Below are 20,833 nucleotides of genomic sequence, written 5' to 3' on the forward strand. Positions count from 1 at the left end.
TTGCATACCAGTGAAGAATAAACTCATGCATAAAGATAAAGGGACCCCTGACCATTAGGTCCAGTTGTGGCCAACTCTGGGGTTGCGGCGCTCATCTCGCTTTACTGACCGAGGGAGCCGGCGTACGGCTTCCAGGTCATGTGGTCAGCATGACTAAGCCGCTTCTGGCGAACAAGAGCAGCGCACAGAAATGCCATTTACCTTCCCGCCAGAGTGGTACCTATTTATCTACTTGCACTTTGACGTGCTTTCAAACTGCTAGGTTGGCAGGAAAACTCATGCATAAGTAGTCAAAATTATAAACATTGACAGAGGATGTTGGAGCTGCCACATGAACATATTCCACCTCGCCAGATTTCTGTGCTACTGAGCAAAGGAGTGCTCCTGAGCATGTACAGAGAGCCCTTGTCACAATTCGTTTCTTATGTCAGAGATAAGTGAGTGGACAGGGTTTGGGGGTAAGCCTGGGACTGTGGTTTCCAGGCTGGATTTAGAAGTTCATCCCTGGGGAGGTCAAAGTCTTTATATCCAGTGTGGGGATTAATTGAACCGTATAACCGTAGAGTTGGAAGGGGCCCTGAGGGTCATGCAGTCCAACCCCCTGCAATGCAGGAAATCTCTACTACAACTGCCATCAGCCCCTGGAAGCATGGCCAATGGAAGGGGTGATGGAAGCTGCAGCTCAGCAACATCTGGAGGGACAGTGGTTCCCTACACCTGCTTCATATGGGGAAACATAATCACATGAGTGGGCCACACCCTCACATGCCACCAGGGAAATAATAATAATAATAATAATAATAATAATAATAATAATAATTTATTTATGCCCCGCCCATCTGGCTGGTCCCCCCAGCCACTGTGGGCGTCTTCCAACAAAACACTAAAATACAATAACCTATTAAACCTTCCCAGATGTCTTTTAAAGATAGGATAGCTGCTTATTTCCTTCACATCTGAAGGGAGGGCTTTCCACAGGATGGGCGCCACTACCAAGAAGGCCCTCTGTCTGGTTCCCTGTAACCTCACTTCTCGCAATGAGGGAACCTCCAGAAGGCCCTCAGAGCTGGACCTCAGTGTCCGGGCAGAACGATGGAGGTGGAGACGCTCCTTCAGGTATACAGGACCGAGGCTGTTTAGGGCTTTAAAGGTCAGCACCAACACTTTGCATTGTGCTCGGAAACGTACTGGGAGCCAGTGTAGGTGTTTCAAGACCGGTGTTATATGGTCTTATAAAAGGAACCAGGGGCACAGAGGTGTCTTGCTGTAGGAATTGTGCAATATTAAGCGAAAGGCCTGAAGCAGAAGAGTTGACCGGTTGCTTCAAATCAAATATATAACCTCCATTCCTTCTTAATTTTCAAGCTGCTGGCCATGGCAATCTTTACTCCTTGGCTCAGCATAGTTTCCCTTTCTCTCTCCTGATCCTCTCCTCCAACCCATGTTTCTCTGTCCTGCTCTCTCTTCCAACTTTAGCCCCCTGCTTAAAAAAAATCTGACCTTCTCTCGCATAAACACAACCTGGCCAATGGCAGCCAAAAACACCTATCTGTGCAACCTCTCTGTGACATCAGAGCATCTCAGCCAGTCTTGAGGCTTCACTGCAACCACTAAGAACCTCTACTCAGTGCATTAAAATGTGTTCCCCTTCACATCTACTGTTGTATCATTGGACTTTTTTTAATACAATCAACTCAATATTATGTAATCTAGCATGTGCGGGCATGGGAGGGAGGACACTGCCTTGAACAAACTGCAACTGTTTGCAGCAAAGTGTGCTGATTGGCTTGCTTACTTGAGTCATCTGGAGCAACTACTTTTCTGGCTTTTATAGAACAGGGTTGAGGAAGCTCAGGCCTGGAGCCAGATGTGTCTCCCCAGGCCTCACAATCTGGCCTGTGAAACTCTTCCAAAGCCACAGCTCTTACTAGCCTTGCTTCACAGCTTGAGAGTTTCTGCTTGACTGGAACATGCCATTGAGCGCTGACCATAGCCTCTTGTTTGCCTGTACGGCAGGTAGAGAGAAGGCTGTGCGAGTGTGCACGGAAAGTAGCCAAATGAAGAAAGATAAAATTGACATTTGTGGCTCCTTGTTGCTCCTTCGAAGGTTGAGGGCCTGGACTGAAAAATATCCCCCACCCCAATGATCTAGACTGTGGACCAGAGGACATAAGTCAATGGCCTGTGAGAGGAGACCCCTGCCAAGCAGGTGAGGCGGAAATAAATGGCTTCTTGTCCCCTCCAACTCTTTTGATGCTCAACCAACAGCCCTTTGTCTAATCAGAAGCAAAAAACAACATACGACACGCCTGCAAGAGACAAGCCAATTATTCTACAGAGCCATAAACTATGGGATATTGTGGTAATGGAAAAGGCAATAAAACAAAATGAAGATAGCAGAGGGGCTACTATGGGGAGGGGGAAAACCTTTTAGGAACATTGGCTTTCAGGGCGTGTGAAGCAGAGGAAGATGGCAAGGGCTAGGAAATACAAACCATACATCATGTGTACATTTTTTTGTGATTGTCTCTTCCCAAGAGAAGCGAAGCCTCATCCAGTGAAACACCATCTCCTCGCTTTCGCCTGGTTACGTACAGGTCTCCTAAGTCACCTTTCCAGCCCAGAGGTGCTCAAGGCAAAGGACAAAAGGCTCAAGATAGGGGTGCTTTACACACGGGCGCGAAATCCAAGTGCCTGGGGTCAGTATTGTGTCTTTCCGGCAGCTCCTTGAAACACCATGTTAAATGAATGCCAAACAGGGAGAGCCGAACGCTAATAGTTGTAATAAGATTCAGAGATTTATAAGTATTATCCGTGCTACGGAAACGCCAGGAGCTCCATAAGACACCGCCACGTACAGCCCCGCACAATGCAAGCTTTACATAAATTGAACTTTACATTCAACACTTCTCCAAACGCATTAGCTAAATTTGCTCTCTTCCCTCTTTCTGAAACGAAGAAGTTATAAAGGGTGGCGAGGCGAAGCCTTCCAATGGAGGAAGGCCTGTCCAGAGATCACCCTGACCTAGCAGCTTGGGCCCACCAGTCTCTCCCTGACGGGAGGCCCCCTGACAAAGGTTCTGGCCAAGCGCTCAACGTTCTGATCCAGGACGCTCTCTTGAGGACCTCATTCCTTTCTGGACATCCTTCCAGATGGGTCACGTGCCGTGGGTGAGTCAGGCCAGAGACAAAGGTGGATACAGTGGCATAGCGTGGGTTGCCAGTGCCTAGGGCTGCATGGAGGGAGGGAGAGAAAAAGACGGAGTACACATGTACATTCAATGGCATCCACATCGCCCAGGAGATCGCGGCAACAGAGATAAGAAAAGAAGAGTCATTCCATTGCCTGGAGAGGCCACTTCCTGGTTCGCATGGAGAAGCTGTTTCAATGGAGCCCAGTGACGAAAGCACACAGCTGTATTGAGGCAGCACCAGGTGTTGAAATTTTGTGCCCCACACTACGCCACTGAGTGGGTTGGGAAATGAAATGCGGACCTTTCTGCAGCCGACTAGTTTCTACACATACTCATGCACTCCTCTCTGTCCTCCATCCCGTCAAGCATGACATGTGATCCCCCTAGCCAGGCCCAAACAACCAAGGAGGGCATGAAGCAAGATCCCTGAAGGGTGGGGCCTGGGGGAGCCTGAGGGCCAGATAGAGAAGCCCAGAGGGACACATTTGGCCCCTGGCGCTGAGGTTGCCAACCCCTTTTTCTAACAGAAATGCTGCTCCTGTGCACCCTCCACGCCCTTCATTGCAGACTGCGACCTGCAGGAACAGAAGACTTTGAATGTCACCACTGCTGCTCTGGGCAGCCATCACAGGCAATAGATCTTGTGCTCCAAGGTATGGCAGCAGAGTAGATGGAAGGGTCCAACCCATCAGGAATGACCCACTGGGAAATTCTCCTGCACAAGCTGCACTGGAATGAATGGAAGCTGTGTGCCTTGTGTGCTAAGCATGTGTGATTTTCCACCTCAGCTAGCCCTGACTGTAAATATATCAAGGGCTATATCACCTGAAAGGGTTTACTGAGCCCTTGAGAACACCCTTAAAAAAACACACACCCTGCATTAAGAAGAGTCGAGTTCTGCAAGGAGAATAAATTGTGCATATTAAACAAATGTGCAAAATTCCTGCATTAAAATTATTTCACATGTGTTCCCTTCCCCATACCTTCTGCTAATATTTAAATCCATTACGGAACCTCAGCGATATCTGCTTTCCCCTGTAGCAAGCCATCACTGCCTGGACACGCAAGAGAATGCACGCCTTGGCAATGAGCGTTGCTGTAATGCTCAGTAATGCTCTCCTTTGCGTCTGCTGTTATTTAGAGATTTCTCAAAGCGGCGGAGGGATGGGCAGAGACGTGAACAAATGCACAGCAAAAAAAAAAAAAAACATCCCACAGGTGCAGAGACAAAAGATCACAGAGGCATACACCGAGAGGTGCTGGAAATGCCTACAGGAAATGCACAGCCTTAAAAGGCAGAATCTGGCCGCATGGGATTTTAGCCCTGCTCTCCAGCAATTTCTGAAAGCCACATGGCACCTGTATGCCACCCACGCTGATCCCCCCACCTGTCCGCCACGGCAGGCTGACATTGCACGCACAGCGTTGTTCAGGCTGGACAGGGCTGGCGCTTGCAACCTTCACCCCAGCACTGCTTCCTGCCTTCCCAGCGGAATGCTAACATCTCAGAACCGGGAGCAGCAGAAGCCCCTGTGTGGACATGACCCGGCACATCTATACGTCCCCGGAGGCCACAGAATCTGCGTGCCCCGAAAGGAATTAATTCACAAGCACATGCCCTGGGCTCTGATCCATAAATCCAAGTTCACTTTTGACATTTACTTTTGCCGGCTCACATTCTGAACACAACACGCAGGAAAGAGAGCCCCGAACGGCCTCGGACAACCCACGTCTTTACAAACCGCAAATTGACAGGTGTGAAAGCTAGACATCCGTCAGGCAAAAACAAGCTCCACCCGGGTCTCGGGCCCAACAGCTCTTCAGACATTGCCTAGTCAAAGAGAAGGAAAGAATGAATGCCTCATATACTACACATTTTCTGGTTGTGCTACGGCAAGAGTATTCAGCTACAAAGCTTCCTGCTACCACCTGTCATCTGAAGTGGTCGGTGCCCAGAAAAGTTTGATTGTGAAATCCTTGCAGTTCATAGAAGGGACCCCAAGGATCATCTGGTCCAACCCCTTGCAATGTAGGAATATGCAGCTGCCCCATACAGAGATCAAACTTGCAACCTTGCCATTATCAGCACCACACTCCCAGCCAACTGAGCAGTTGTGTGAGTTGTCGCTTTGTGGGTACCAGGAATGCATGTGCAAGAAGGGGCACTCATGAAAGGGTGGGAGGGATTTGCATTCCATTATTTTCGTCCTTCGGGTTGATTTGTTTATTATAAAAATTGCCAGCGGCCTCGACGAGAAAGGTGGGATGGAAATTACGAACAAACAAAATAGAGGCACAGAAGACGGCTGGCTGGAGGAGTTAAGCAAGAGGTGGGAGGAATTTCTAATGGCAAGCGATAGAGGCCGTGGTGAGATTCTGCTCCTGTATACATTCCTCGGCTCCCCCTTCCTCCCCACCCCACCCCATTTGCCCTCTCCCGCCTGTTGGCACCATTCACTCCCTCTTGCGGCACACATAGCCCCAGCCTGCTTGAGATTCCTGAGGACGCATTCCAACCATGTGCCTCTCACTAAAGGTCACGACTTGAAAATGCCGGCCCATCCATCAGGGCCCTGTGCCAGGGGTGGAGGAATTAACCCCACTGCTGCAGTGGGTCCCTCGTGGAACTCAAAGCCCGGAAAGCAAATCAGCACCGAGTCAAACACCGCTAAGATCCAACCATTTCCTTGCTTCTTCCCTTCCACCCCTGGGATAGAAGGTGCCAAGGATGTGCGTGCCCTAGCCGTCTAATCTACACCAGTAGTGCATGCTGTGGAGCAGAGCCTGCCCTTGGCACCTGCATGGTAGGAAGAGATGCCCTCATACCATCATGCCAGACCTTGGGCGCATGCACTGCACTGCACAACCTGCTTCCTCTTCCAAGCACAGACCCTATTGTCCAGGGACAGTCCCAGATTTACAGAAGCCACCCTGGTTTCTGATTTGATCCCGGAATATTCCACTTTTTCTTAGGATGTCCCTACTTTCATTGGCAAAACGCTGGAGGACGTCCGTATTTTCAATGGAGAAATGTTGGAGGGTATGGAATAGGACGTCTCCCTATTTCATGGGTAGGCAAACTAAGGCCCGGGGGGCCAGATCCAGACAAATCACCTTCTAAATCCGGCCCGTGGATGGTCCGGGAATCAGCGTGTTTTTACATGAGTAGAATGTGTGCTTTTATTTAAAATGCATCTCTGGGTTATTTGTGGTAATAACCCAGTGATTATTTGTAGTAATTCATTCTCCCCCCCCCAAAAAAAATATAGTCTGGCTCCCCACAAGGTCTGAGGGACAGCGGACCGGCCCCCTGCTGAAAAAGTTTGCTGACCCCTGCTTCATTGGAGAAATGTTGGAGGGTATGCAAGCAACTTTGCCTGCGCTGGCTCTGCACCGAAGTGGCTGGGGACAGTTTAATCTTCATTTATTTATACTTCTACCCCGAGTTTCCGTCCCAGGAGCCCAAGCTAGCTAACAATAGGTCATGCAAATCCATTTCGGTGGGGCCGGCGGAAGAGAACTTCCGACAGATTGTGCCTTTTGGGAGCTGATTTGTTGCATAAGGAAAGCGAAGACGTAGCTTGATGGAAGGGAAGGCAGTTGGCAGGACAAAAAATACAGGCTATGCGGAGATTTATGTGCCTGAATTATCCTTGTCTTCTTAATAAGCCAACACTATTAGGGGAGGGGGTAGAGGGGAGGGGAGGGGAGGACAGTTTTGCTGCAAGCCAAAAAACCAAAATGTCTACAAATGGCAAAGCCCCCTTTAGGAAGCTCACCGCAAGGAGAATGCACCAGGCAAATGTGACTCTATTACACGAACTAATAAATCTATCAAATTTCTCAGATTGATTTTAAGTGATTGTGGTCGCACACGCCATTCAGCGCCAGCAGCACATGAGCAACAATTCACTCAAAGCATTTCCGCCAAGGGAAGCTTAGGGATTTAGCTACATCTGCCTTTCTAAGGAAATCAGCCTGATCCACACCTCCCAGCCAAATATTGGGATCAGATTGCGATTCTCCCGACTTTGCGCTTCTTTGAATTTTGCAATGCAGTTCTCAGATAAAAAAACCTGCATGCCAAAAATGTGTGTAAAAATGTAACTTTAGGACAAAAGACATAATAGAAAAACGTAAAACACATTTATAAACACATTGCCTTTACATCTACATATTTTCTCACCAAACACAGTGGTACCTCGGGTTAAGTACTTAATTTGTTCCGGAGGTCCGTTCTTAACCTGAAACTGTTCTTAACCTGAAGCACCACTTTAGCTAATGGGGCCTCCTGCTGCTGCCGCGCCGCCGGAGCACGATTTCTGTTCTCATCCTGAAGCAAAGTTCTTAACCTTAGGCACTATTTCTGGGTTAGCAGAGTGTGTTACCTGAAGCGTATGTAACCTGAAGCGTATATAACCCAAGGTACCACTGTACATGTTTATAAATGTGTTTTACCCTATAAGTTCGAAAATACATATTTCGAAAAGAGATTTTTTCTGTGCTTCCCCTTTCCCCTTTTTAAGATTGCAGATTAATGTGGACATGAGGCAGAACAGAATGAACTCGGGCAAAACTGATGAAGTCTGGAGACACAAAGTGATCCATCCATCAGTAATTCCAGCCGTGCTATGTAAGTTGAGCACATGATGGTGGTTTGTACACAGCCATTGGCCAATCATCTGAGGCGAGGAAAAATCCTCTCCAACTGACAAGGCAGCGTCCAAGACAGGCCACCATTCTTCTCTCTCCCCACCCTGATTTTCAAGCCCCAACATTTCAGGCCCCCCAAAATAACAAAGGTATGTTTCAGCAGATGGGGGAAATGTGGTGGGTTACTAACTTTTAGCAACTTAATACCACCACCACAGAATAAACCTGATATGTTCAGCAGTATGCATCATATAGAATTTCTTCCCCCACCCCCTTCAAACTCTACACATCCTGATTTCCTTTTGTGCAGCATTTCTAGGCACAGATCTGGGCTTGAAAGCTTGGTGTCCAAACACTGGGTTTTTGTTTTGTCCCAGCGCTTTTCCTGGAAAAACCAGCATTTTACCGCTGAATCAGAGGGAACGGCAATTGGGTTTTCAGAGGAGTGCTGTTTGCATTGCTAGATAGCTCAGTCGACAGAGCATGAGACTCTAAATCTCAGGGCTGTGTGTGTCAAGCTCCACGTTGGTCCTGCATTGCAGGGGGTTGGACTAGATGATCCTTGGTGTCCCTTCTATGCTCCGATTCAGCAGTAAAATGTGCACCAGGGAAAAGGGGGGAGGGAAACCTCTTCAACACAGAGCGTTCAAGTGAGGACCTGTGCCTGGACAGTGCAGCACAAAAGGAAGTCTGGTTGAGCTCTGTCTTACTGATGATTTCCTCCACAAAGACTAGAAATGTGCTTTAAAAACAAACAAACCAGAGATTCTCAGGATGGGTGCAATGCACTCTACATCATCTGCTTTGGCGTACACTAACAGGACTGAAACCAAAAAACCTGACAAATATGAAACTGCTAATTTCTTTAACAGGCATTTTCACATATTACGAGCAGCAGCACTGAATGGGCTGAGCAGGGAATATCAGGTCAGGTAGCAACTTCAACCAGCATGTCTGTTCTTCAAAAATAAACGGCCAACACACCATCTGCAGTCTGGCAGCTCTGAGAATTTTTCCTCCTCCATAGGAAAAATGGCTACTTTGCTCTTGTGCAGGGAAAAAAAAGAGGCATCTTTTTCTCCGTCTCCACAAGAAAGACGCCTGCGTCGATGCTGTGATTCACAACGTAAGGAACTGTTGCCCTTTCTGACAGCGAAAATCAAAATGGCAGCCACTCCACTGTCTTCCGTGGCAGAACAAAGATGGTTGCTCCTCAGCAACGCAGAACTGTGCTGCATTGTGGGAAGGTGGTTGACCCAGCTCAGCGGCGAACAAAGTCAGCCATGGGAAAATAAAAGCTTACCCTTCAATGTTTTGCTCTGAGCAACAAAAATGGCCGCTGTGTGAACCACCTGAGCAAAAATAGAAAAAGAAAAGGGCCTCTTGCCTCTATCCATAGCAACATGGCTCCACTTTAGCACCATGGATACACACGGTTTCGCTCTTGCTCCAGCTGAGGAACAAACATGAGCACTCTTAGGCATCTTACAGAAATATCACTGTTCCTTCTACCAGCCTCTCCCCCCACCACGGCCCCGCAACTCTACGCTTGCTCGATGACAATAACCACAGCTGATTGATGGGAACGAGGCTGCCACAGGGACTGTGTGTGCCGAGACGGATGGGGGGCAGAACGGAGTCCCTGGCAGGCAACCATAGTTCAATGCCAGCCAATGGGATGGAGCTTAGCTTTGAACATATGCCCCCACTCCTCTCTGGCATTCAATGCACTGCATTCCCCTCAGGCCCTTGGAGGCAGACAGAATCTTTCCCCCCTCCCCGGAGTTGAAAGGGGTCACAAACTTTCAATGTAGCAGAGGGAGGAAAGGTTTGGACAGAACTCCTCAGTTCTGCTCTGCAAGTCCCAGAAAGGTTTGGAGCTCAGATGCCCTCTGCCTTTGTGCGGCTTCAAATCCCTTCCGGTAACACCCAGAAACCAAGAGTGTTCTCTAAAAGTTTCTTTCTCTCTCTCTCTCTCTCTCTCTCTCTCTCTCTCTAACTGGACTTGTGCCAGAGGACTCTAGGAGCAAGACGCACACACTTGGCACTCTCTTGGCTGTTCTTTAGCACCACCACTAATGGGTGACCAGGTGATGGCATTGCAGTTACTGGCTCAGAGTTGGGTGGTACAAAGGGCCAATAGGGTTTTACCTAGTCCAGCAAAAGCTGCCCGCAGTGATTCAGCTTCTTAGGCAGCTTCCACACTGAGCATTTACTGCAGAATAGCCATGCTTTGTTCACTCACTTTTTATGTGAGCAAAACGTTCTCCCTCCCACATTTCCCCCCCTGTTGAACTTCCGGGTTTTGCTTCTCCTGAGAAAACCAAACGTTAAACCCCTGCAATGGCATGGATATCAGGTGTAGATGATCCGTTGTGTAGCTTTATAGTAGTTGCAAGCACGGGGAAGGGGGCAAGCACGGGGAAGGGGGCACTAGCCAATTCCTTCTCTCTGGACCATCTCTCCTCTTTAGGAATTAACCCTCCGTTTCTAAATAGATTTGTCTTTATATCCACATCTATTCTCCTCATCCCCAACTGAAGTGGTAGGGGCAATCATGATTAGGAGTGCAACAACCCTTCCCCTTCCCCTGACACACACACACACACACACACACACACACACTTGCAGCTTAAAGCAGGACCCCAATGATTGGTGGCTGCAAAACTGTCCACGTCTGCAAGCACCACACCCCCACGCCCCATAATGCTCTTTTGCCTGCGTGGATCACTCTACCCAAGCTCAGCTCGCCATCACGCACACACTGTCTCCCATCTGTAGCATGCAGATGGGCATAGTCATTTGTGCCCTTCAACTGCGAGTCTTCTGGGAACAGAGGCTTCTCTCCTCTGTTTACGACTGCTGTCTTGATACATGGGGAACAGGAGGGTTAGTGCAGAAGGCTCTGGGCAGGAGTTTTGGAGAGTCGGATCTTCAGGTTTCCTTCCCTGCCCTCTGCGAGTCTACGATCCTGCCCGAAAGCCCCCTAGGACAGGAGGACTGGCCATACATCAAAACAACCTGAATCAATGCGTTAAGGGGAACAGTGTTCGGGGAAACAAGAACAAGGGCATCGCAGACGTCCCTCCGTCTGACTCCAGAAGGGAACAATGGGTCCTGTTCTGTCCTGGCCTTGGCACCATCCATCACGGGGAGTGTTTTGTCGGGCAGCTGGCATCGCGCTGCTGCTGGGGCACGTCCTGGCACTGCGTCCCGACCCCCTGGACTTGCAGATGCATTTGCAGCACCAAGCACAAGCCAAATAAAGCAAAGGACACCAGGAACAACTCTCCATTTGGGCTGCAGTGACCTTGTATCTTATACATGGCAATAAGAAAAAAACCCGGATTTAAGAATAGGAGATTCTCATAGGGGACAGCCTAGGGCAGCCATTTGTATGGACAGCTCTTCTGCTGCAGTACTACCTGGATGAGATGTTTCTAAGCCAGGTGTGGGGAGCCTGTGGTCCTCCAGGTATTGAAGAACTACAGTGGTGCCCCGCAAGATGAACGCCTCGCAAGACGGAAAACCCGCTAGACGAAAGGGTTTTCCGTTTTGGAGGCGCTTCGCAAAACGAATTTCCCTATGGGCTTGCTTCACAAGACAAAAATGTCTTGCGAGTTCCTGCGGGGTTTTTCCCCTCCCCCCCCTTTCCTAATCCACTAAGCCGCTTATCAGCTGATCTGCTGATAAGCCGCTTAACAGCTGATCGCTAAAAGCCGCTAAACCGCTAATAGCGCTAATCCGCTAAGCTGTCAATGGGCTTGCTTCGCAAGACGAAAAAACCGCTATACGAAGAGCCTCACGGAACGGATTAATTTCGTCTTGCGAGGCACCACTGTACAACTAACATCCTTCCTGGCAACTGGTTCCCCATACTTGCTCTATGCACTTTTATTTCTGTTCCTCTGAAACCAGGAAACAACGACTTTGAGCCCTCCAGATGTCCTATTTATTGCACATTCATGATGGTTTGTGTTCCTGATGCTATCAGAGTGGTCAAACCCGCAATCCAATTTCAATACTGTTTGCACCTGGGGTGGTCACACTGCTTAAGGGTGAGCGAGTAAGGAACAGCTGGGCAAATCTGGGCAGTAAAACAAAAGACAAAACATGGGGTGTTGTCTATGCTTATACTTCTGCTAGTCACCTTCTAGGTTCACTGACCTTTTTAGGAATGAGAGCACACATGGGTTTTTGAGCAAATACCATGGGCACCACATCTTGTGTTTTTCCAAGGAATTGGGCAAAAGTTGAATCCACCCAAGTAGAATTAGGACTGCTCCAGATATCTTTTCTAATTGCACATTCATGTTGATTTGTGTTCTCGGTGCTATTGGGGCAGCCACAGGCAATTCCACTTTCGGTAGTGCGGGCAAAGGTTTTGGGGCAGTTGCAGTGTTTCATTTCCAGTCAATGCATATCCCACAACTTCCTGCTGAAATCCCATCATTTTTTATACCACAAATGCTCTGGTTTATTTTTGTCCTGCTACGTTTGTGCTGTAGCCCCTCTGGACAGCAATAATGCAGTAGCCTCGGGGAAGCATTGCAACAACTAATAAAGCAGACTAAAACCACCGCTAATTCTTGTGCCAAGAACATGTTGGGAAATATACCTGCAATGAAACACAAGTCTGGAGGGGGGAAACCTTGCAATTCCTTCCCTCCCTCCTACCCAGATCGTGATGCATTCCCATCTTGCTGCTCCATGGAGGATCAAGGGCTCAAGGAAAGGGCTGAGCAGCAAAATGAGGGATGTGGCCGACAGGTGTAGGCTCAATGAGAGAAGGGGCCAGAGGCCAGCCCTCAGAGAAAATGGAAGAGAAATGCCAATTTACGGTTTATATATACCTTGCCCATCCACCGAGGAACTCAGGGTACAAGGCACTGGTATTTTCTCTCTCCTTGGTTTTACCTTGGATGGATGGCCCAAGGAACTTCAAGGCTGACAGGCTCAATCCACACTTTTGCTTGTCCTGTGATTTCTTCTGTTTCTGCATTACTTCTAGGTAGGGGTCCAAGAGGTTTTTCTTCTGTTCCCTAAGAAAACCCGCTGTTTGCTGCTGAATCGGAACAAATGTCATTCCATGGAAAACCCAATTGACATTTTGTTTCTATTCAGTAGTAAACAGTGGGTTTTCCCAGGGAAAGCAGAACAGAACAGAACCTTTTGGACCCATGCCTAGACATCACGGAACAAACCAAAGTGTGGATGAGCCCTGAGTGGAGATTGTCTCCTAGGCCTCTCAGGTCCATCATACAGCAAAAAGGGCATGGAAGAGATAGAGAAGGCCAGTGGGAGGCAGCTGAGCAGCACAGCAGCAGCAGGAGCTCCACAGTCCAGTTAGGGAAAATGAGAGGCAAGGCACAAGACATTACTTTTATATGTTTTGTCCAAGGCACTAAAATACAAAACCTCATTGCATCCCTGGTTGGCTGGTCCTGGCAGCTGTGTCTGAGCCATACTGTGCTGCACAGTGAGCCGGCCTGTGCCCATAAAGCCCTGGCAGGCCCCCTTCGCCCTTAATGGGTCTTGGACTCTTCCCTGGATGAAGACCATCTGCCGCCCTTGGACATCCCACCGGCTTCAGTTCAACAGGCGTCAGGTGGAAGCTGCCATTATCCGGGGTGCCTGGCATGCTCGGCCAAAGCAGAGTTAAGGCAAGGGAGACCAGCGCCTCCCTCCCTCTATCATTCACTTTTGCTCCTGAGGATCTACCAGGATCTGCGTTCGTCAGTCATGTCCATTCAGCTGCGAATACACTCCTGGCTACAGCTTGAATGCTTTCAGCTTGCAATGTCTACAAATGGATGGTTTGCCTTGCACCAAAACAGTTCCTTCTCCTACTCCCAGTACTTAAACATGGGCTTTTGTTTCACTGCAACATTGCTCAGTTATGTGCCCTGGAGAAACCTTGGTGCATGAACCATGGCTGTGGTTACACAGTACGGGGAGAAAAGAACTCCACACATGCTCAGATTCATTGCCCTTTATTAAATTCTAAACTAGGTTCTAGGTTCAAGGCTCAAAATCTCACGCATTAGCAGCATGGTGCAGGGACACATACACCCACAGATAGATATAGATATAGATATAGATATAGATATAGATATAGATATAGATATAGATATAGATATAGATATAGATATAGATATAGATATAGATATAGATATAGATAGAGAGATAGAGAGATAGAGAGATAGAGAGATAGAGATAGATATAGATACACACCATATTTTTCGCTCTATAAGACGCACCAGCAAGACACACCTAGTTTTTGGAGGCAAGAAAAGAAAAATTCTGATTCTCAGAATCCAGAACAGCAAGAGGGATCGCTGCGCAGTGAAAGCAGTAATCCCTCTTGCTGTTCTGGCTTCTGTGATAGCTGCGCAGCCTGCATTCGCTCCATAAGATGCACACACATTTCCCCTTACTTTTTAGGAGGGAAAAAGTGAGTCTTATAGAGCAAAAAATACGGTATATATATATATATATATATATGCATGCACAAACATAAAACACGTAAGAGGCAGTGTGGTACAGTAGCTACAGTATTGGACTAGGATTGAGGAGACCCCACCCAGCCACCAAGCTTCCAACTTCACCCATTCAGGTAAACATCCGAGTTTTTCCACCAGCTGCAAATTGCAAAATGGGGTTGGAGGGAGGAGGGGGAAAGAGAGACACTGAAAAACACCTGGCAGGCCGCAATGAATGGCTGGTGACCTCCGTTTTGTTTGCTGGGTCACCCGATGATTCGCATGCGACCACACACAAGCAGGCGGAAGGACACAAGCAAAGGTTGACATTTCCGCTCCTCTGAAAGGGTCACACTCCCACCACCACCACCACCACCACACATACACCTGCTGTTTTCCTAACATAATAAACCAAAGCAGAGAGAGCTATCCCCTCTTCAGACTGGTGCTATTTTAAGCACCAACACACAGGTGTTTTCAGCAAAGAAAGGGGGACCTTAGTTTGGGCAGCGCCCGCTTGGGATGGTATCAGAGGAACCAAATCTCACACTGGGATTTGCAGGCCAACTGGGTTGGGAACTAGCCAGAGAGAAAAGGGGGGGGGAGCAGTTCTTGCCCCTTTCCTTTGACGGTTCAGATACACAAACCAGCATCCGCCCTGCCCTGCGTGGGATCTAAACCAAAATAAATCACCTGGCAGAGGCTGCTACATTGGGCGGGGGCTGCTTTCAAAAGTTGGAAGCCCTAAGCTATGGGTAGGAATGGGGGAGAAATTCAACGCAGTTCACATTTGAAGGCAAACTTTCCTAATTCACATTTTCTGAAGCAAGATGTGAACTGAAAACACAGCCGTCCTTCAAAATCCGAACCTCTACCAATTTTGCAATGCAGTTTTGTAACACGTGCAAAAATGCACGTACCAGGGTAAAGCATGTATATAAATGCATGCAAGAGTGAAAATAAGCAAACGTGCATTATGTTAGGGAAAACTGATTTGCGGAGAAGTCTCTTATGTGGCCAGTTATCAAATGTTGGCAACTACCAAGCAAGTTAGCAAATGCAAGGCTGGACAACAATAGGAAAGGGCCATCAAATTCACACTGTGCTTGTTAGGTTCCCACAGCTGTAGGGCCTGGCCATGGCTAGATGCACAATTGAACTAACTGGACCCTGCAGTTGCCCAGCCGGGAGGTCTTGTACTCTGACAATGGGACCTCACCAAGGCAGCACTGAGGAATCTCTAGATGTTGTTGGACTCCAACTCCCATTAGTCATAGTCAGTATGGTTAATGGTCAGCAATGATGGGAACTGGAGTCCAGCAACCTCAGGGTCCTGGTCCCAGACAATAAGGTAAGTAGATAGGAAGGAGTTTTCCTCGCTCCCTCATTACTACTGGAGCCACCTGGTGAAGCTGAATGGTGGAAGACTGAGGGCAGATGTGGGTCATCTCTCATGCCAAGACTGAAAATTGCCAGTATCAGATGAAAGCATGCATTCATTCGTACACATCAGTTACAGGCCCCTGTTGGAACATCATTGCCCAAAGCAGCATACAAAATTTTACAACCACACAACTGAAATACTAAAAGCCGGTAATAAGAAGCAGCGTGAAACAACCACAGCAACATTAAATATATATCTATTGAGCAATCAGATCCCAAAATGGCCTTTCTAAGCAACAGGCAAACTACTTGAGGTGGCCTGGGGCCCCTCCAGATTGTTTCTTCTTTTAAAGAGTGTATTCTGCAGTGTGTCACTGATGCAATTACAGCGCATTAGTGGTGGATTTATACTGGACTATCCCAAAACCTGTTCCAATTTATTAGTTGTCCTGCAATCCTCCCCCTTCCCAATGTTGTTGTATTACTGCTGTCTGGAGGGGGTGTTTTGATGCTAACGTGCAACAAAAGTCGGGACAGGAGGAAAATAAAGTGCAACATTTCTGGTATATGAAAGTTGAGCATTTCAGCAGGAAGCAACAGGAATCATAGAATGGTAAGGGAACGCGAGGACCATATAGTCCTGTGATGTCTAACAGGTCAATCCCCGGGAGGTTTTGGTTGATTGCAGGCTCCCCAAAAATGGGACTGTTCTCTCTAAAAAAAAGCTCAACAAAAAGGGGGTAGATCACTGCCAGTTTTTTATTCTGTGAGTAGATCGCAGTCTCTTGGGAGTTGGACGTCCCTGATCTAGTCCAACCCCCTGAAATGCAGGAATCACAACTGAAGCACGCACCAATCAGACCGAGGTGGCATGTCCACTCCCAAACCTTTGCAAGCATAAGCAGGACCTATGGTCATCAGGAGCAGAAATCATCATGAATTCACAATAACAAGGAGGCCTAGAAGAGTCCCTGGTTGACTCCCCTTGGAAGGCCAATTTAAAGAACTGGTGCCACTTCTGAAAAGGCTCTACTTCGCTGCTCCAGCAGTTCTTCAGAGAACAGGGACATTCACATGGGGGTTGGAGGTCTCTTACATTTGGCGGGTCTGGCCTATGGATTAAAGGCGATGATAATCAACCATTTGGACTGGGCGTGGAGGCCAGCTGGTACCCAGTTTCCAGAAAGCAGCTGAAGCCTCTGCAATGTATGACTAGCCCGGATGTGTGAAGCCTTTCGGCTTAGATGGGGGACTTGTTTTCCATGCGCATCTGCAGACTCTGGAGTCAACTGTGCATGCTTCGGATGGATGCATTCAGGCTCTCTTCCAACCCTCTCTTCCCCGGGGTGGAAGCAGCTGCACTCACTTCCTTCCCTTCCCTTCCCCTGGGAATTAGGGTGGTTGCATTACTTGGCATATGAGTGCTAGCGGCACGAAGTGCAGGTGGCTGGCAACAGGACTCAGGGTTGGTGCTGGATTAAATTGGGCTGGCATGGTACCCCTTCCCTCCTTCCAGGTGACTCCTTTCCCACCAGCCCAGAAATCTGTTGGTGCAGACTTCTTTCACGCCCCTGCCCCTTGTTTTCAACCCTTTACTCCCTTTACTCCCTCACGCAAAACTGTGTGGCAACGGCACCCTCTCAATCTGATCTTTGCTGCCGTTTGCTCCCTTTCCTGGAAATCTATTGAACAGTATGCCTGCCATGGTATGGTTACCAGACATCCCGGTTTCCTGGGAACAGTCCCCAGATTTACAAATCTGTCCCCAGACAAAATTTGTCCCCGGATTTCATTTAATGTCCCCGGATTTATATTTTAAGTGTTGTAGATTTATTAGTAGGGAATGAATGTTGCGTGATTGGTTCAACAACAAACGACACATCATATGGGGACTTCTGGCAAGGCAAAATGGTGGGTGCCATGGCAGCGAGCAGCTCCTGAAGCCAGCCAGAGCAAACTGCACTACCAGGCTGGCTCCGGGCTGCTGAGACTGCCGCTGCTGCCGCCACTGCTGAGGGGGAACTGGGGACGCCCAGCACATCAACTGGAGGAACTGCTGACCCCCCCCCCCCCCGTGACTCAAATCGAGCTGGGAACGAGAGCACCCAGCTGACGGCCCAGTGGTGCTCCGGGGCCATGAAAACCCCAGAGCCAACACAGGGAGGAGGAGGAGGAGAGGAGAAGGAAGAGAGAGAAAGGGGAAGGAGAAAAAAGAGGGGAGCCCCAACCTTGCCTACTCCACATCGGCTAGTGCTCCAAGAGAGAAGGCCGGAGGCCTGAAGAAGGCTGTGTGACAGAGGAGACCACAAAAGAGAATATATTACTTCTTAATTTTTTTAAAAAAATACTTTTTAAAATAAGTTTCTCTCTCTCTCTCTCTCTTTTTTAAAGTGTCCCCAGATTCTTTGAAAAAAATCTGGTAACCTTATGCCTCATGTATCCGAAGAAGCGTTCACTCCTGGCTAACCCTGATGCACAGAGACAGTGCAAACAAGGCCTTTGTGGGCAGAGAAGTGAGGGGAAGGGGAAATAATGTGGCCAGACGGAGATGCATCTACCATGACCCAGGTTCAGGAGAGAGCAAGGTAGCAGGTCTGATCCACTTGCTCCTGGGCTTCTCCTGCCCACAGATCTATGCTTGGGACTCAATGCAGTATTAAAAGTCCTGGATGCGCCAAACCGCTTAATGGGAGCCTGCATGTGCTGGCTCATTAGTCAGGCGCAGCTTGCGTAGCACAGGAGAAGGAAACCAACGCACAGGGCAGGCGGGGAGGGAAGAACATACTGCCCAGGATCCTTTTCTGGGAATCCTGGCGGGGTGAGGAGAATAACATTGTACATGTGCTTCCAGTCAGGAGTCAAAGCACAAAGGGTCTCGGTGGCTCCTAAATGATGGACTCTTGGGTTGCAGGAAAATGTTATCATTATCATTACAGTCGTACCTTGGAAGTTGAACAGAATCCGTTCCAAAAGTCCATTCGACTTCCAAAACATTTGGAAATGAAAGTGCGGCTTCTGAATGGCTGCAGGAAGCTCCTACAGCCAATCGGAATCTGCAGAAGCCCCATCGGACGTTCGGCTTCCAAAAGAACACTTACTTCCGGGTTTGCAGCATTCAGGAGCTAACTTGTTTGGGACCCAAGGCGTTTGACATGCAAGGTATGACTGTCTTTCTTTCTTTCTTTCTTTCTTTCTTTCTTTCTTTCTTTCTTTCTTTGTTATTTTTATTCATTTATTTTTATTCATTATTCATTATTCATTTAATTTTTTTATTGTTTGTTTGTTTCCAATATTTATATACCACCTCGTGGCAAAACTTTCCAAGTTTAAAAAGCCATAGAGGGTAATTACTTTGAGCTAAGAGATTTGAGGGTGGGTGTAGAGGAGGAGCTTTCTTTTCCTCTGTTTGTCCACTAAAGGTCACCCCTGGAATCCACTCCCACCCCCTTCCAGTAACATCCTGGCATCTCTTCCCATATGGCCAGAAAAGCAGTATGGAGGAGGGTGATTTTCAGCAGATAAACTACAAGAAGAGAGAGGGTAAAGCACTCCTGACCTGCTGCTTTGCAACTCAAACTGTCTAGAAAGCATGTGTCCGAGTGGCTTTCCCCTTGCCCTGCTCCTTTCCCAAGGAATACCTGCTCTTCAGCACTAAATCGGAACAAATGTCAATCTGGAGAAACCCCAGGTTGCCATCTGCTCCGACTTAGCACTAAAGAGCAGTTTTTTCCTAGTGGAGAGCAGCAGAACAAGAGGAAGTATGGGCAAGCCCCTAGCTTCTAACAGTTGTTTGCTAGTAAACTAGGGGCAAGTAACCTGTGGCTCTCTAGATGATACTGGACTACAACTCCCATTGTTACTGATCATTGACCATGCTAGTTGGGGCTGATGGGAGTTGGAGTGGGGGGCACAAGTACAGAAGGGGGAGAAATGTGGTTCACTTCACACCTTTATGCACCTTCTGAAACAACATGCAATACAAAATGAATCCCTCCTTCAAAATTCACATTTCTCCAGATTTTGTAACCCAAATGAATAACGTGCACACAAAAATTGTATATTGGCGGAAAGTGTGCATAAAAACGCACAAATTAGTGAAATCAACAAATAAAGATGTGTTACATTAGGGGAACGTTCAGGTTGCAAAAAGGTGTACATGTGGCAAAATTGCACGCCAAAACGTGTGTATTAGGAAAAGAATTGCACTAAAATGCTGGTGAATTTTCACGAGGACTTAAAAGCAAGGATCTGAAAACTGATTTGGGAAAACAAGAAACTGAGAAACACCGAAACAGCCAGATTCATCCATCCCTAGCCACAGGTTCCTCTTTCCTATATTTTTCACACACCTAACACCCCAGGAGACTGTTCACACATCTCTTGCATAATAGTTTGTCTGGTCCTTGATATGTTTCTTTCTAGTGTAACAAGTATTTCAAAAACTAAAGATGACCTTTTCTTGCAACAATTGAACAGCTGCTTCTTTCTAGCAAATGTTATGTTCTTGTATGCTCCCTTCAACAGCGTAAATAAACACTCCAGTATTTAGCCATCTCCTCGCTCTATTGTTGAAAGTGATACACAACAAGAGAGACGTCAGGAAAGCAACCAGATTCGCAGCAATTAAAACAATTGAAACATCATTTAATTAAAGCAATGGTAACGAGAAGAAGGGTGTAAAATTAAAGTGGAGAGGACCTGGATGAGGCTACCCCATTCTGCTTCCAACCAGACTATGCATGCTTCCTTGGAAGGGATCCCCACTGGAAATGTTTCCCTGAAACATTATGCCCTTTGGCAGAGCCATGCGCTCAGCATAGAAATGCAGGTGGCAATGCAGGGAAGGCGGGTGGAACTCTCCGTCCCTCTTCTTCTATCCACAAGCTGTCTGGTAAGTATTTTTGCAGGCTAGTAACTTCCATGGACACAGGTGGCGCTGTGGGTTAAACCACAGAGCCTAGGACTTGCCGATCAGGTCGGCGGTTCGAATCCCTGCAACGGGGTGAGCTCCTGTTGCTCGGTCCCAGCTCCTAACAACCTAGCAGTTTGAAAGCACATCAAAGTGCAAGTAGATAAATAGGTACCACTCCGGCAGGAAGGTAAACGGCGTTTCCGTGCACT

At 47.9% G+C, this 20,833-nt stretch overlaps 1 protein-coding gene across 1 annotated transcript in view; it reads right to left on the minus strand.

Annotated features, from left to right (window-relative positions):
* CADM4 (cell adhesion molecule 4) overlaps nt 1–20,833 on the minus strand; it is a 135,191-nt gene that overhangs the window by 15,755 nt on the left and 98,603 nt on the right. The gene's annotated exons all lie outside the window — the stretch shown is intronic.

Source organism: Podarcis erhardii (genome assembly GCF_964252035.2).
Source record: "Podarcis erhardii genome assembly, chromosome: 7".
Taxonomy (NCBI): Eukaryota; Metazoa; Chordata; class Lepidosauria; order Squamata; family Lacertidae; genus Podarcis; species Podarcis erhardii.